A 17,536-nucleotide genomic window follows, 5' to 3' on the forward strand; every position below is an offset into this window, starting at 1 on the left:
CATGTCCCTGGCTCACCAGGTAGGGAATCAACCTCTAAGAAGCCAATAGTAAAAGGTTTTATAGCCATATAAATAAGAAGAAAACAAAGAAGAAGTGGGACCTCTAAACACTGAGGATGGAATGGAGGTTAAGGATAACCTAGGCATGGCCCAATATCTCAATAAATACTTTGCCTCAGTCTTTAGTAAGGCTAATGAGGAGCTTAGGGCTAATGGAAGGATGACAAATGGGAATGAGGATATGGAGGTAGATATTACCACATCTGAGTTAGAAGCCAAACTTAAACAGCTTAATGGGACAAAATCGGAGGGCCCAGATAATCTTCATCCAAGAATATTAAAGGAACTGGCACATGAAATTGCAAGCCCGTTAGCAAGAATTTTTAATGAATCGGTAAACTCAGGGGTTGTACCGTATGACTGGAGAATTGCTAACATAGTTCCTATCTTTAAGAAAGGGAAAAAAATGATCTGAGTAACTATAGGCCTGTTAGTTTGACATCTATAGTATGTAAGGTCTTGGAAAAAATTTTGAAGAAGAAAGTAGTTAAGGACATTGAGGTCAATGGTAATTGGGACAAATTACAACATGGTTTTACAAAAGGTAGATCGTGCCAAACCAACCTGATCTCCTTCTTTGAGAAGGTGACAGATTATTTAGACAAAGGAAATGCAGTATATCTAATTTACCTCAATTTCAGTAAGGCATTTGACACGGTTCCACATGGGGAATTATTAGTTAAATTGGAAAAGATGGGGATCAATATGAAAATTGAAAGGTGGATAAGGAACTGGTTAAAGGGGAGACTCCAACGGGTCGTACTGAAGGGTGAACTGTCAGGCTGGAAGGAGGTTACTAGTGGAGTTCCTCAAGGATCAGTTTTGGGACCAACCTTATTTAACCTTTTTATTACTGACCTTGGCACAAAAAGCGGGAATGTGCTAGTAAAGTTTGCGGATGACACAAAGCTGGGAGGTATTGCTAACACAGAGAAGGACCGGGATATCATACAGGAGGATCTGGATGACCTTGTAAACTGGAGTAATAGTAATAGGATGAAATTTAATAGTGAAAAGTGCAAGGTCATGCATTTAGGGATTAATAATAAGAATTTTAGTTATAAATTGGGGACACATCAGTTGGAAGCAACAGAGGAGGAGAAGGACCTTGGAGTATTGGTTGATCACAGGATGACTATGAGCCGCCAATGTGATATGGCCGTTAAAAAAGCTAATGCAGTTTTAGGATGCATCAGGCGAGGTATTTCCAGCAAAGATAAGGAGGTGTTAGTACCGTTATATAAGGCACTGGTGAGACCCCATCTGGAATACTGTGTGCAGTTCTGGTCTCCCATGTTTAAGAAGGATGAATTCAAACTGGAACAGGTTCAGAGACGGGCTACTAGGATGATCCAAGGAATGGAAAACCTGTCTTATGAAAGGAGACTCAAAGAGCTTGGCTTGTTTAGCCTAACCAAAAGAAGGTTGAGGGGGGATATGCTTGCTCTTTATAAATATATTAGAGGGATTCATATTAGGGAGGGAGAGGAATTATTTAAGCTTAGTACTGTCTGTTACAGCTATCCCCCTATTCCATTTTGTTTCTTACAGCTGCCCCCATACTCCATTTTGTTTTTGTTGTCCTCCTGTGGCCGCCCTTCCCTGGCTGTTAAGTCGTTTACCAGGGCCACTGCCCTTCTCAAAGGGAGGGCCCCTTGAGTTGTTTTACAAGAGCCATTGCCCTTCTCAAAGGGATGGCCACTTGTGCTGCGTGCTAAGTGGGACCACTGCCCTGTTCAAAGGGTTAGTTCTGTTATCACCTCGTTGAACCTGGGCTCAGTGTAGGGCAGGCAATGTCCAGAACTGCAAGACCTATTGTGTTTTTAAGATCCTGGGCATGAGTCATAGGCCTCATGTGCTTTTGAGTCACCTATTGCACAGGACTCTGCCCAGACATGTTTCTGTGCTCACCTGCAGTCTTTTCCCTGTGCCTCCTCCCCTGTGACAGAGGGAGCCTATCAGGATTACTGGTGGGAAACTGCCTGAGTTTGCCTTTAAAAACAGACATTTTTGAAACATCAGAAAGGTTCCTGCATTGCTGCCTGGTCTGATCAGCCAGGGGTTCTGGGGGGTCCTTTCTCCGCTCTCGTTTTATTTTTGAGCGTACCCCCATTTTTTGAACACCCCCCCACGAAGAACGAATTGCTACCTGAGAGATCTCCTGATTATTGAGACTGTACCGAGCCCTCCTTGCTTCTTCTGATGTTGCTGCTGCTTCTACCTTTGCTGCTGTCTTGGAGACTGGTAAGAATCCCTCTGTGAAACTTTCCCTACTTTTATTTTATTATTTTAGCTGCTGGCTCTGTTTCCCCAGCACACAGACTCAAGCTAAACCTTGGTCTGTGTCTTAAAACCTCTCTTAAACTCCGCGGCACTTTGCTGCTAAAAATAAGTTTGTGCCGCTGCTAAGCTCTGCTCCTGTGGGCTTTGCCTCGGGGCTCCCTGCTTTCAGCTGTATCCCTTGGCTTCAGCCACCATCCCTTGGCTTCCTTGGGAGCTGTATCCTGGGCACATACCACTCTGCCCTCTGTGACTCCCCCATAGCATAAGGTGCACCATAGGTTTTGTTTTTTTTTAGTTTAATAAGTCATAGTTTGTTAAGATTGTAGAGCTTGTAAGTTCACCTGCTCTGTTATAGTTTACTGTTTTGTTGCTCCGTATAGTTGCTTGTTATAGTTTTGCTTAGAATTGTGATATTTGTTGTTTTGCCTAGTCGTTGGTTAAGATAGATAAGGTTTTTGCTGCTTAAATTCGTCTCCCCGCGGTCCCGATCTCTCCCTGAACTTTCCCGTGCCTGTTTTTCCCCCGCTCCAATCTCCCCCTCTGTGTACTTCTCCGTGTCTATAGATAAGGTTTTTGCTGCTTAAATTCGTCTCCCCGCAGTCCCGATCTCTCCCTGAACTTTCCCGTGCCTGTTTTTCCCCTCCTCCAATTTCCCCCTCTGTGTACTTCTCCGTCTCTATAGACAAGGTTTTTGCCGCTTGAATTCGTGTCCATTTTTCCCCTGCTCCAATCTCCCCCTCTGTGTACTTCTCCGTGTCTATAGATAAGGTTTTTGCTGCTTAAATTCGTCTTCCCGCTGTCCTGATCTCTGCCTGACCTTTCCCGTGTATGTTTTTCCCCCGCTCCAATCTCCCCCTCTGTGTGCTTCTCCATGTCTCCCTGTTATTACCCTTTGCTGCTTTTCCCCCCACATCTGCACTCTCTCCGAACTTCCCAACTCCTTGCTGCCCCCCCCCCGCGTCTGCATCACCCTCCGAGCCTCCCAAACTCCTTGCTGCTTCTCCCCCTGTATAAACTTCCCAAACCCTTTGGTGCTTTTTTCCCCGCATCTGCACTCTCTCCAAACCTCCCAACTCCTTGCTGCTTCCCCCCCCCCCGCGTCTGCATCACCCTCCGAACTCCCCAAACCCGTTGCTGCTTCCCCCCCCGTGAAACTTCGCAAACCCTTTGCCGCTTTTTTTCCTTTGTTTTTGGTGTCCGCTTGTTGCTTAAACCTCTCTCTAGCCCTTCTTTACACTTCTCCGCTGCCCCTCCCCTACCGAAGATCACCATCACACTGCTCCATTGTCCTTACCCTGCAGGGCGTCAGAGTCTCTCACTGCCTCCAGCCGCACTCTCCTCTCATCAGCTGCCACTAATCATTCACTCCCCTCCCCCCTCCTGTTCCTTGACAGATTATCTGCTATCCTACCCTCACAAATTAAGTCATTACTTTTCTTTTATACCGTTACATTGCATAAGTTCACTTATATTCACATTTTACTTGTAATTATAACACCCCATTGGTTGCTTCCACTTTTCTGATATACTTTGTATTTGCATTGATACCATTGTGTTACCTTGTGTATAAGGCCACTAACCACTTAATACATTCTATCTAAGATTGTTGACCATTTTATATAGAAGCTACCATTTTATTTTGCATTTCTTTTTGATACGCTTATTGACTGTACTGTATCCCATAGTGCTGAACCCCACTTACTGTACCCCACTGTTAGAACTCCCTACACTTTTCAATAAGAAGAACCCCCCCCATCATTGTCTATTGTAAACACCCTATACACCCCATCCCATCGTATTTCATTGTTAAATTCCCACCACTTCCTTTTTCCTTTAATAAAGAAATTAATTGGCACCCCATCTGTGTGGTAATTGCTCCCCAAGATCCCATATACCTGCAGGCAGGGACAAGTACCAATGTAGACACAAGAACAAATGGGTATAAACTGGACACTAGGAAGTTTAGACTTGAAATTAGATGAAGGTTTCTAACCATTAGAGGAGTGAAGTTCTGGAACAGCCTTCCAAGGGGAGAAGTGGGGGCAAAAGACATATCTGGCTTTAAGACTAAGCTTGATAAGTTTATGGAAGGGATGGTATGATGGGATAGCTTAATTTTGGCAATTGATCTTTGATTATCAGCAGGTAAGTATGCCCAGTGGTCTGTGATGGGATGTTAGATGGGATGGGATCTGAGTTACTGCAGAGAATTCTTTCTTGCCTACATGCTCAGGGTTTAGCTGATCACCATATTTGGGGTCGGGAAGGAATTTTCCTCCGGGGCAGATTGGCAGAGGCCTTGGAGGTTTTTTGCCTTCCTCTGCAGCGTGGGGCATGGGTCACTTGCTGGTAGATTCTCTGCAGCTTCAGGTAACTTCAATAACTCAGACATAGGTTAGGGGTTTGTTATAGAAGTGGATGGATAGGATTCTGTGGCCTGCTTGTGCAGGAGGTCAGACTAGATGATCATATTGGTCCCTTCTGACCCTAAAGTCTAAAGTCTATGAGTCTATAAGCTGAGGTCATCCATGTCTTCAGCTATTCCAGCACCATCTGCTCTTCAGCTAGGTACCCAAGAGGCTACTGATTCCTCAGGTACCCAGGCCACTGCTAGACCAAAAGATGATGAAGACTCGGTCCCAGAGAGATCATCAATACTGTTAGCAGACCGAAGCGGCAAGAAGAACTCTTCCTCTCCTTTCTCAGTTCCAAAAGAAGCCTGCTTGGGCTCTGAACACACTTGCCTCGGAGTACCCGAGACCCATGGTACCATCACCTCGGTGCAGACCATGGACTCAGTACTGATAATACTCCCGGTACTGCAGGATTTTTGTTTTTCCTGGGACCTGGCTGTATCTGAAACACCTCATTCTCTGCTGCTTGGCTCCAAAAAGCTGACAGTACTGACAGTTTCACTTCAAATCTCTCCAAGTGCTCCACCGTTCCAGAGCGAGATTGAGGAAGAGGATTCTGTTGAAGACCTTGCCTCAGGCCTGGTCTACTCTGGGGAGAGGGGATCGATCTAAGTTACACAACTTCAGCTACGTTATTCACGTAGCTGAAGTCGATGTACTTAGATCTACTCACCATGGTGAGTTGACAGCTGACGCTACCCCGTTGACTCCACCTGCGCCTCTCGCGCCGGTGGAGTACTGGAGTCGACGGGAGAGCACTTCGGGGTCTAGACTAGGTGCGATAAATCGACGCTCGCTGGATCGACCGCTGCCTGCCAATCCGTCAGGTAGTATAGACATACCATCAGTGTTTCAAATATCAATTCAGGGTTCTCCCCCTCACTCATATAGTGGCCCCTTTCCAAAATCTTTGAGACTGTAACTACTGGTGGCACAGGATTGCAACCAACATCTTGATGATATGAGCAACCATAGGTGCCTCCTCCTATGCCTTTTGCACCCTCTCCTTGGCCATATTGAGACCATTGGGCAGCTTATCATCAACAGTTCTCCATGGTGTCAAGTACCTCTTGTTGCAGAAAGTGGCAACCTGCATCACCTGCTCCCTCCAGGAGATCTGTCCCTCAAGAGGAATTCTTCAAGGAGCAGGAAGCTTGAGCTGATGAAAAGGTCTCTCCTATGGTCAACATCTCTTCTTCATTTCCAAATTAAGTTGTCATGCCTCCTCCTCCATCCTTGGTAGATCATTTTAAGCAGCTCCAGGATCTGGTCAAGAGAATTGCTGACTCCTTGCAGATCCCTCTCAAGGATGATAAACAACCTCATCATAAGCTGCTTGTTATCCTGCATTAACCCTCCTCTGCCCACATAGTTTAAGCCCTTCTGGACCCAGCAGGACCTGCTCCAGGTTTTCTGCCACCCCAAGTGGTGAGAAAAAAAAAAGCCAATCGGCGGCACTTTGGTGGCAGCTCAGTTGCGCCACTCCATTCTTTGGTGGCACTTCTTGGGCGGCACTTCACTCCCTCTCTTCCTCTTAGGCGGCACTTTGGCGGCAGCTCAAAGAGGAAGAGAGGGATTGAGGGACCCACCACCAAAGACCCGGACATGCTGTCTCAATAGCGAACAGAGTGCCGCTCCTTTGTATTGCCTACCCCATGCACCTGCTTCCTTAGCTGGTGCCTGGAGCTGGCCCTGGACCCAGTGAAGATCGTCTGGCACAGTCCAGTTACTATTCCACCTATGTGCAAAAGAGCAGATAAGAAATATTACATCCCAGCAAAGGACTCTGATTTTTTATTTTCTCATTCCCCACCTAACTCCTTGGTAGTTAGTGAATGTGGAAAGCAGCAGAACATCTCACCAAGACTCTCCCAGTGCCACTGATAGTGATGCCCATTCAGTTGCTACATCAGTAGTTATGAGAAGGGCTTCCTGGCTTCAACTCTCCAGATTTCCAAAAGAGGTCCAGAATATGGTGGAGGATGTTCCTTTTGACGGGTGTGAATTGTTTGAGGACAGCACGGAAGAATCTCTGTGAACATTAAAGGACTCCAGCACTGCCTTATGTTCTCTTGTTATTTATACACCCGCCTACAAGAGAAAGCTCAGCAAGTCCCAGCCAGTTCAGAGATCCCATTCTGCTCAATTTCCTTACATCTCAGATGCCATATGAGCCCCATCAAAAGAGATAGACATTCCCAAGAAAGAAACAGTCCACTTGTCAGCCTCCCATCTCGCAACCTTCCACCTCCAAGCAGCAATTTTGATGGGTCAAGAGCATGAATTACCACCTCATCCTCATCTGCTGGTCTGAGTCACCTGCCTTCCTCCCTTCAGCAACTGCCTTTAGCACTTCAGACAAGCTTGGGAGTCGGTCGCTACAGACAAGTGGGTTTTGGAGATCATCTCTGTAGGATACACCATCCACTTAACTACACTTCCACCAACAAACCCTCTTTCTCTGTCCCTCTTCAGGGACCCCTCTCACGAGAGCTTGCTTTGTCAAGTAATAGACTCTCTCTTATGCTTGGGAGCTGTAGAACCAGTCCCATGCAGCACAGTGGGAAGGGGTTTTATTCAGGGTATTTTCTGGTACCAAAAAAGAGTGGAGGTTGGAGACCCATCATAGATTTGAGACTACTCAACACCTGTGTGAAGGCACAGAAATTCAGAATGGTGACACTTGCAGCGATAATTCTGTCACTAGAGCAAAGAGATTGGTTCTCAGCCCTCAACCTTCAAGACACATATTTCCATATTGTGATCCATCAATCCCACAATGATTCCTAGGTTTCACTTTTGGCCAGGACCACTTTCAACACTGAGTGTTCCCCTTTGGTCTATCATCTGCCCCGACGGTCTTTATGTAAGTCATGTCAGTAGTAGCAGCACAACTCCACAGGTAAGGTGCTTTGGTGTTCCTTTACCCGGATGATTGGCTGCTGAAATGCTGCTGACTGGAACTGACATCTTGAGTAACTTTGTAGGCCATAGAGCTCTTCCTTGTATTGGGCCTGCAATTGAGCATTCAAAAGTCCACTTTGACCCTGTGCAAAACTTAGAGTTCACAGAGGGACATCTCAATTCGGTAACAACAAGAGACTACCTACCTCTGCACGGGTTTGTGGCTCTTTCCAGCACAGCCAACACAAGTCAGCTCAGCCCCCAAACTCTGGTCAAGAACTATCTTCAGTTGCTGGAGCACATGGCAGCCGACACCCTCATTATAGAACAGCAAGACTCTGAATGTGCTGCCTTCATGGGCAGCTCAAAACTGTTTATTCCTAAGGGTGCTCCACTCTAGGTGACTACCGAGCTGTTCCCTCTTAGGCATGGAAGGGGGGCAGGCCTTGGGAGTCGAGTCCAGTACTGAAGAAAGTACAGCCGAGCCAAACGCAGTATCAGCAGCAGAATCGTGAATTATAGCATAGTGTTTGATGAAAGTATGTATAGATGCCCAAGTAACAGCCTTACATATTTCAATAATGGGCACGCTCTTGAGGAATACCGTAGAGGTGTAAATGGACCTTGTAGAATGAGTACTTATATTCAAAGGTGTTTGAATACTGCAAGATTAGTAGCAAGAATTAATGCAGCTGCATATCCACTTAGAAAGCATTTTATTAGAGACCACATACCATTTTGACCTATCTGCTAGCAAGACAAACAATTTATGTGTCCTTCTGAAGGGTTTCGTCCTATCCAGATAGAAGGTCAGGCCGCTCCTGACATCAACGGTGAGGACCAGTACTTTCTGGAGATCTAGGTGTGGTTTGGGTTTGAAGACTGGCAGGTGAATGGGTTGGTTAATATAAAACTCAGAAGAAACTTTAGGTAAAATTTGGGGTGGGTTTCAGCAATACTGTGTTCTTTTAAAATACTGCAACAAAGGGGGCATGAGAACAGGGCCCATATTACCCTAACTCAGGACCAATGTGGTGGCTATCAGAAATGCTGTTTTCATTGATGAATGGAGAAGTGATCAGGTGGCCATCAGCTCAAATGGTCTTGTGAGGCATTTAAAGATCAGATTGAGGTCCCAAGCAGGAGGGTGGCCTGGCAGATAGAGGTTTCCAAGTCCCCTGAGGAATCTCGCTCTCGTTGGGTGGGCAAAAATGGAATAATCCTCTTTTGGGGCATAGAAAGCCATGATGGCTGCCAGATGGATTCTTATGGAGCTCATAGATAGTCCTGAACTTTTTAGAGTTATGATGCAGTCCAATATATTTGCTGGCAGCGATTAGGTCATTGGTGGAATATACCTGAGGTCATATCAACAGACAGATCTCATCCATTTCTGAGAGTATGTGTAATGAGTAAACTGTTTCCTGCTGTGTAATAATACTCTCTTTACTTCCTCTGAGTCTCTAATCCCGTGAACCATCAACCAACCATGATCTGAGACAAAGCACTGTGAGATTGGAGTGAAGGATCTTCCTGGGAGAGGAGATGAGGAGCAGTGTGGAAAATGATTGATGAGCAAACAGTCAGCTATATCAAATAAGGAAACCACATTTGCCTGGACCAGGTTGGAACTATTAGAATGACTCTGGCTTTGTCTTTTTTTATTTTGAGAATAACTTTGACTATTGCTGGGATCACCTCTAGAGCCCTTTTTAAATATTGGCGTTATATTAGCTATCTTCCAGTCATTGAGTACAGAAGCCAATTTAAAGGACAGGTTACAAACCATAGTTAATAGTTCTGCAATTTCATATTTGAGTTCTTTCAGAACTCTTGGGTGAATGCCATCTGGTCCCAGTGACTTGTTACTGTTAAGTCTATCAATTAATTCCAAAACTTCCTCTAGTGAACTTCAATTCCTCAGATTTGTCACCTACAAAGGAATCTCCCTAACAACCTTAGACTTCAGAGGAGCACTAAAGATTTATTCTAAGTATACAGACTCCACTAGAAGGTCAGGCGCACTGAAGGACTCACAGCTTCCAAGATGTCCATTGTGGAGACCTACAAGGTATCAGGCATCCCTATTCCAGAATGAATCAAGGCACACTACACAAGATTTATAGAAACCTTATGGGCCAAACAAGCAAGTGCTTCCACTGCCAAGATATGCAGTGTGATTACATGGGCATCAGCTAACACCTTTATCAGACACTATAAAGTGGACTTTATGTCTTCCTCAGAGGCCTCCTTCAGCAGGAAGGAACTGCAGGTGGTGGTCCAGTAATAGTATTGCCTTTTGAGCAAGCTTCATTGGTGAAGGATTCCTTTTCTATCTCATTTGGTTTTCTCTGTATTCCTCTCTACTACTGTTTCACTGTTCGCTACTTCCCAGATGTAACAGAATTATGGGAGAACTGGGCTACAGAATGGAAAATTTCTTACCTAATAATTTCCAGTCTGCTAGCGGCATGTCCCACAATTCTCCTCACCCTGGATGACTCATTAGCCAAGGGGTCAGCTTTTTATCTGGACAATTACTATGCAGACAGTTGCCTGCTGTACATAGTTAATGAGTTATTTGTTAATAATATTTTTCTACAAGTTTTACACAGCTTTGGAATGACTCCTTTTGGTCATAAGCAGGAGAAGAAGCATGGCCAGCACACACAGTGCCGCACCTTCAACTGCCTCTGGAAACTGCAGAGTGGAGGGGAATGGCCCAGATGTAAAAGAATTGTAGGAGATGCTGCTAGCAGAAAGGAAATGATCCACTCTCCCTCTTCTTTTCTGTACTTTTTGCTCCCTCCCCCTTGATTTTTCACCTTGTTCCTTAGATCCTCTTTTACTTCCATTTCTCCCCACTCTCTCGTGGTCTGCTTTGGATGGAGGTTGGATCAGGGGTGCTAGTCACTCTATAAATGCAGATGCTAAGTGCATTGTGGGGACGGAATTTGGTGCAGGGAGTATGGGGAATAAACAGAAAGCCTTGGAAGTATTAGTACATAAGCTAAATTATCGCTTAATTGGCATTACAGAGACTTGGTAGGATAAGTCCCATGACTGGAATATTGGTATAGAGAGGTATAGTTCATTCAGGAAGGACAAGGACGGATGAAAGGAAACAGGTGTTGCATTATACATGAAGAATATATACATTTTGTTCTGAGGTCCAGAAAGAGGTGAGAGGCAGACCAGTTGAAAGTCTCTAGGTGAAGGTAAAAGAAGGAAACAAACAGGGGTGATGTCACGGTGGCTGTCTCCTCAAAACCACCAAATCAGAATAAGGCAGTAGATGAGACATTTCCAGAACAAATACCAGAAATATCCAAAACATAAGACCTAGTAATAATGTGAGGTTTAATGGAAAAATACGACAAAACACAAAATGGTCCAAAGACACTTTGTGACCCCAGGAGGGGAGGACTATAGTGACCTGGCAAGAGGTCTGAGTCATAAAGAAGGAGCACTCTGGAGGGAGAAGGGCCATAGTGTGAGGAAGGGGGCATCAGGCCTGAGTGGAGCTAATCAGTCCGGACCCAGGAAAGATTTGTCCAGAAAGATGTAGACAAATTCGAGAGAGTCCACAAGAGAGCAACAAAAATTATAAAAGGTTTAGCAAAACAGATCCATGTGGAAAGGTTGAAAAACTGGGCATGTTTTAGTCTTGAAAAAAAGACTGCGGGGGGGACCTGATAATATATTTGAAGACTGTTAACAGCTATAACTAAGAGGATGGTGACAGATTGTTCTCCGTATCCACCAAAGGTAGGGCAAGAAGTATTTGGCTTAATCTGCAACAAGGGAGATTTAGGTTTTATATTAGGAAAAGCTTTCTAACTATAAGGATAGTTAAATACTAGAATAGGCTTCCAGGGGAAGTTGCAGTATCCCTGTCATTGGAGGCTTTTAAGAATAAGTTAGACAAACACATGTCAGAGATAGTCTAGGAGATATATTTGGCCCTCCTTGAGGGCAGAATGCTGGACTATATGACCTCGTGAAGTCCCTTCCTGCCTTACATTTCTGTGATTCTGTTTTTATGATTTTGTGGGTTAGTTGGCAGCCCTGGAATAGTTGTTGCTAGCTGATTTTAAAAATAGCAAGTGAAAACTTAATTTGAAAAACCCTCTGGTTTGTTTCCAAAAATATCGCAGAGAGGCTAACTGGCTTGCAAGGCATACAGAAAGGAACTCTGTGTACCCACTAACATGCCCAAACATCTTGGTTTGTTCCCACAGCAGAGACAACAGCCCTGCTATGAAATAGCTGTGAGCTGGAAAAGCATTCTGGTTATTGACACACAAGTGAGCACACCAAACATCCCTCCTTGCTGCAACATTCCTCACTCCACTATTCTGACAAGTGGCTTTTAGAATGGAGTAGAGTTTATGCAGGTCAGGTATGAAACTAGAGATGCCTGGCATTCCATTAGGAGTCATCAACATGCTGCAGTCTAGCCAAAATATGTATCAAATATTTTGGTATTTTCTCCTGAAGGTCACAAACCAAAGTTAAAAACTGATAAGTATTTTCCTGACTGTGTTACATTTATTTATGGAAAAGAAGTCTAATACAAGAATACATTTCCTGAAAAGAAAGGAAGAAGGAAGTCTAGGCACGTCATGGTAATGCTTCAGGATCTCAGGATTATTTTTACTGACTGTATTCAGACAGGCATAGAGGACAGTAACTGATGTTGTTATACATCACACTGTGTTTATAATATTTAGGTTTTGGCACCATTTAGGGGAACATGATGACCTCTTTTGTTATTAAAAGTATGCAGGCATGAAGACAATAATATTTTGAACATTAAAAATATCTGAAAATGTAAAAACAAAGGAAAATAAGGAATGTGCATTCTCTGTGTGAACATGGAAATAACATCATAGCAACATCAGTGCTGATCCTTCAAAAAAGCACATACTATTTGTCAATGGAATGATTTATATGTTTAAAGTTAAGCACATGCTTAAGTCTTTGCAGGATTCAGGTCATAGTTATTAGTAACTAAGGTAATATAGCAATATTTGTACTGTTCAATGTGGCTATTGTGGTACCAAACAATCTTTTAGCCTCTTGATACTACAGCATCCCCACAAACAAAGAAAAAGATTATACTGTACTGTTTTATGTTAAGCCTGAGACCTTAAATCTTTGTATGGCATTTACTGAATTGCTAAGACTCTGTTTTCTATAGTACATATGACCATGCCACAACGTTTGTGGTAGCCTAGGACTTGATCCAGGCACAGTACAATTATTCCAGGCTTTCCAGAATCTGCTAACGAAAAAAGGAAGTCAGAACTTAGAATCACAGGGTTAGGAGGGACCGCAAGGGTCATCTTGTCTAACCCCCTGCCAAGATGCAGGATTTGTTGTGTCTAAACCATCCAAGACAGATGGCTGTCCATCCTCCTTTTGAAAATCAACTTATTGCTAATTTTAAAAACTAGCAGAATTTATATAATAAAACCATCATTATAAAGCATAAAAGAACAGTAGAGGACATAATACTTTTTTAGTTCACCCATAATTAATACAGCACCTTTCATTCACAAGGTTCCACAGAGCTTCACCGACTGGGTACCAAATCATGATCTTGCTGAAAGCAGTGGCAAACTTCGGTGGGCCTAGGATTTCACCAATCACTAAAAACAGCCACTTCTATGGCAGAACATGGCAGCCATTTTGGACCAGCCACAGTAGCCTACTAGAAGAAGGGAATAACTTTTTCAGCTGAAATACTAAAGAAAGTTAAGTTGTCATTTATTAGTATAAATTATACATTGTGAAAGTGTCTAAAATGTGCTAGGTACTATACAAGCATACAGGAATAATATAATCCAATTAAAAATGGGATCAGGACACTGCACTATCACCCTGGGTTTTTTTGGGGGCGGAGGGAGTGACATTGTCTCAGTTTTACCTATCAACTAAAGCAGAGTCCACCCAGCAGCACGATGCTCACTCATTTAGCGCTTAGAAACCAGTTCCTTAGCTCAGAGAGAAGATTGCCATCCACTAGGACACCAATGTCACTTCCTGCAGTTTCCTGGGTTCTCTCTTCTAAGTATTGTCCAGGCCCAACTTTGGAGCTGATGAGCTCCAGCTTAAAACTGTATGGATGTAGGGTGGAACTTTTAACTGAAAACTGATTACAAATAAAAAAAATCACCATAATCAATAATTCTAGTTAACTTCTTTTAACATTGCTGCCTTGCTGCCCAGTGCATTCCACTGCAGGTAGTCATCAAGAGTTACCGATACATCTTTTCTACCCTTACAGTAACTCCTTGCTTAACATTGTAGTTACATTTCTGAAAAATGCAACTTTAAGCGAAACGATGTTAAGCTAATCCAATTTCCCCATAAGAATTAATGTAAATAGGGGGGTTAGGTTCCAGGGAAATTTTTTTCACCAGACAAAAAACTATATTAGATAGATATACACACAGTATACGTTTTAAACAAACAATACTGTTCACAGCTATGATGATTGTGAAGCTTGATTGAGGTGAAGTTAGAGGGAGGGATATTTCCCAGGGAGTGCCTTGCTACTAAATGATGAACTAGCACTCGGCCGAGCCCTCAAGGGTTAACACGTTAATGTAGCCTCTCACACAAGGCAGCACGAACACAAGGGAGGGGAGACAGCATAACAGACAGAGACAGACACACACCTTGTGTGTGGGAGAGAGAGAGATGCACACTGCCCCTTTAAGTAAGCTGACCCACTCTTAAGTGCATTGTATTTTTAAGTGGATCAGGAAGTTGAGACAGCAGCTGCTGCCCCAAGCTCTCTTTGTCTCTCTCTGTCCATGTCCCCTCCCTGCTCTATATGGAGAAGAGATAAGCAGGGTGCAGGAGCAGGGAGGAGGAGGACACCCTGATGTTAGCCCTCCTCTCCTCCCCCACCCCCTCCAGCAAGCAGGAATCTCTGGGAGCAGTTCCAAGGCAGAGGGCAGGAGCAGCACATGGCAGTGGGGGGAGGGGCGGCTGAACTGCCGATTACTAGTCTGCTGGGCAGCTGCAGCACAGGGAACTTAGGGGAGCAGGGAGCTGATAAGGGGGCTGCCAGTCCACCCTGGTTAAAAGCCCCCACCAGCTAGCTGCAACGGGCTGCTCTTCCTGCAAGCCGTGGACAAAGCAGGCGGCTGCCAAACGATATTAGAAGGGAGCACTGCACAACTTTAAATGATCATGTTCCCTAATTAATCAGCAACGTAACAATGAAACGTTAACCGGGATGACTTTAAGTAAGGAGTTACTGTATTTGTAATCAGTCTTTTTAATCCTTCTCTACCTCTTGCTGGATCATACTGTCTATGTCTTTTCTCATGATGCCCTTTATTACTACTTTGCTGTAAGATTAATTGATAATTATCAACACAAATATACATGTATGACATCTCAAAATAAACTGTATTTTTGCCCATATTTCCATAAGAATGTGTTCAGGGGTGTGGTTTATTTAATGCTGATGAATTAAAATCCTTTAATTCTCCTTGTCATCCTGCCTCCCGCCCCCCCCAAAAAAGGTTTTAAATAGGCCTGGGTTACCAAGTCCCTGAATTCTGCACTCTGCCCCTCCTGGGTTTGTGGTCATATGTATTTCACACATTTTCCTTCTCTTCTCTTCTTGACTTGGGTAGATTTCCATAGATATGAGTTTTGCAGTTTGTTTTTACATCATGAGACTGAGTTTTGTTCCTTGCTACTAGGTTGTTTATATTAAATTAAGGCCTACTGGAAGGTCCTGGTTAACAGGCTTGTCCATCTTAAAGTTAGTTTCTTTTTTTCATATACATTTTTCCCTTTCTCATCAGCTCCTGTATCACCCCACAAGGTTAATGTTCCTTTATTTCTGTATGCAGAAAATAATGTACCTTTAGTAAATATTTCAGATACTGAGTTATAATATTTCTGATCCAGTTATGACCAAGCATCCAAGACTGATTCTCAGTTACATTGAAGCCCCTTCATGCTACTCTAGCAGCATAAAATAGCCTTAAAGTGGTAGAACTGGGGTCATACACCTCGCATGGCAAGTATCCCCAACTAGGGTAGAGCTAGTATAAGATCTACATTGGTTCTAGTCCCAGCCCCTGTGGATTTGGTGGCAGCTCCAAAGTGCACTAAACCAAAGCTATTCTTTGTTTCTCAGTGTGCCAGGGAAAGCGAAGCATCAGTTAGAGAAGCCCAGAGACTGCTCTCAGAGTAGGGGCCGGCCAGGGCCCTGCACAACTTCAGGGACAAAGGTGGCATAATGTCAACTTCACTTGCATCCTACTGTCCTAAGCACAGGATCATTGTAAATGAGGATCAGGACTCTGTTGTCTTGGGGCCAGGATCTAGAAGAAACAAAGTTTTTTTTAGCGTTCTTCACCAATTTTTTTAGAATGTTTTTCTGTCTTTCCATCTTTTCAAAAGCAAAACTTTTTCCTGACAATGCTAGACTCTTGGCTCAATGCCTCTCTAATATTAGTAGAGAGGGACTTAAACTAAAACCTCATAACTGAACACCCTTGAATTTTAAAATGTACATCTGGATCTGAACATCTGAGGCTTGAGCCAACTCCAGTACTTTGCAGTATTCAAAATTAAGGAAGGTGAGAGAAGATTTCCCTGCCTCAAAAGTGTTCTTTTTTGTCTTTAATTGCATCAGATGGCCCAAATTTCAATAGTTTCCCTGGGCAGATACACTTAGACATTTCTACTCGTGCTTTATCTCCTGATCATTACCTGAAAGTTCTTTAAGATTTTGGAGTGTGCTCAAAATATATTGGTAGGTGCAAGAACCACAGGCAATCTGGCCTGGGCTGAGGCCTGTCTCTGATGACATGAGTCATAGAATTTAATGCTAGATGGGACCATCACATCATCTAGTCTGATTTCCTGTATATCACACACCACCACCACCACCCAGCACAATAGGGCCATCTCCCAGATAAAAGCAATGTTCCCTTTTTGCCTCATCAGTGGATTCAGCTGTGTGAGACAAAGCAGCAAAACCCCAGGTACTGATGTGGGGCAATGGAGAATCCAAAATCTCTTGGTTGAGTGTAAAGGCTATGAGGGAAGGTTGGAGGAGAAGGGTGTAGTTTGGAGGCATACAGAATAGCAGCCGTGAGCAGATGGATAGATGTACAGTACAGGTTAGGCTACTGGCTGCCAGTAAGAGTCTGATGTGGTGCGCCAAGGAGAGAGACTGATCCCTGAGCCAGCTCCTCACCCTGTCTGTTGTCCTTGGCTTTGACAACAGCAACAAGCTGCCCTTACCAGCTCTTCTTCAGTGGTATGTATGCATGAGAAAACAGGAAAAAATAAGGAAGTATGATTCAGCCACTGCTCCTGTCTCTACAGGAGGAGGTAGGATCTGGGAAATGGAAAATGAAATCTCTAGGTATTGACTAATTGAAAAGTAAGAAACAAACTGGGCTTTTACTCTACAAGTAATATTAGCAAGTTTCACATGTGGATACGAAAGTTAATTTAAGTATTTCAGAAAATACTTGAAGTGGGGAGAATAGCGCCAGCAATGAAATCACTGTGGGTGTTCTGATTTGCAAACCCTTCCAGATGCTTAGAAGTGCACTAGTGAGGCAAGCTGTGTAGGAACTTTAAATTATCTAGAGCTCAGGCCTTTGATTTAGGCCCAGGTCATCTCTGAAGAGCATCCAGCACAGATGAATGTTAAATACAAGTAGCCAACTAGTGGATTTGATTGCTGGGAAGGATCAATCACCCTAGGAGCTGTCATGCAAGGCTGATGCAGCACTTTGGCGTGATATGTCTGAGTGGGTAACTGGGGAGAGGAAACTTTTCTAACTGTCACAGACTGGTAGGAACCAGCAAGAAGATGACATGAG

The sequence above is a fragment of the Gopherus flavomarginatus genome, chromosome 2, assembly GCF_025201925.1.
Source record: "Gopherus flavomarginatus isolate rGopFla2 chromosome 2, rGopFla2.mat.asm, whole genome shotgun sequence".
NCBI lineage: Eukaryota > Metazoa > Chordata > Testudines > Testudinidae > Gopherus > Gopherus flavomarginatus.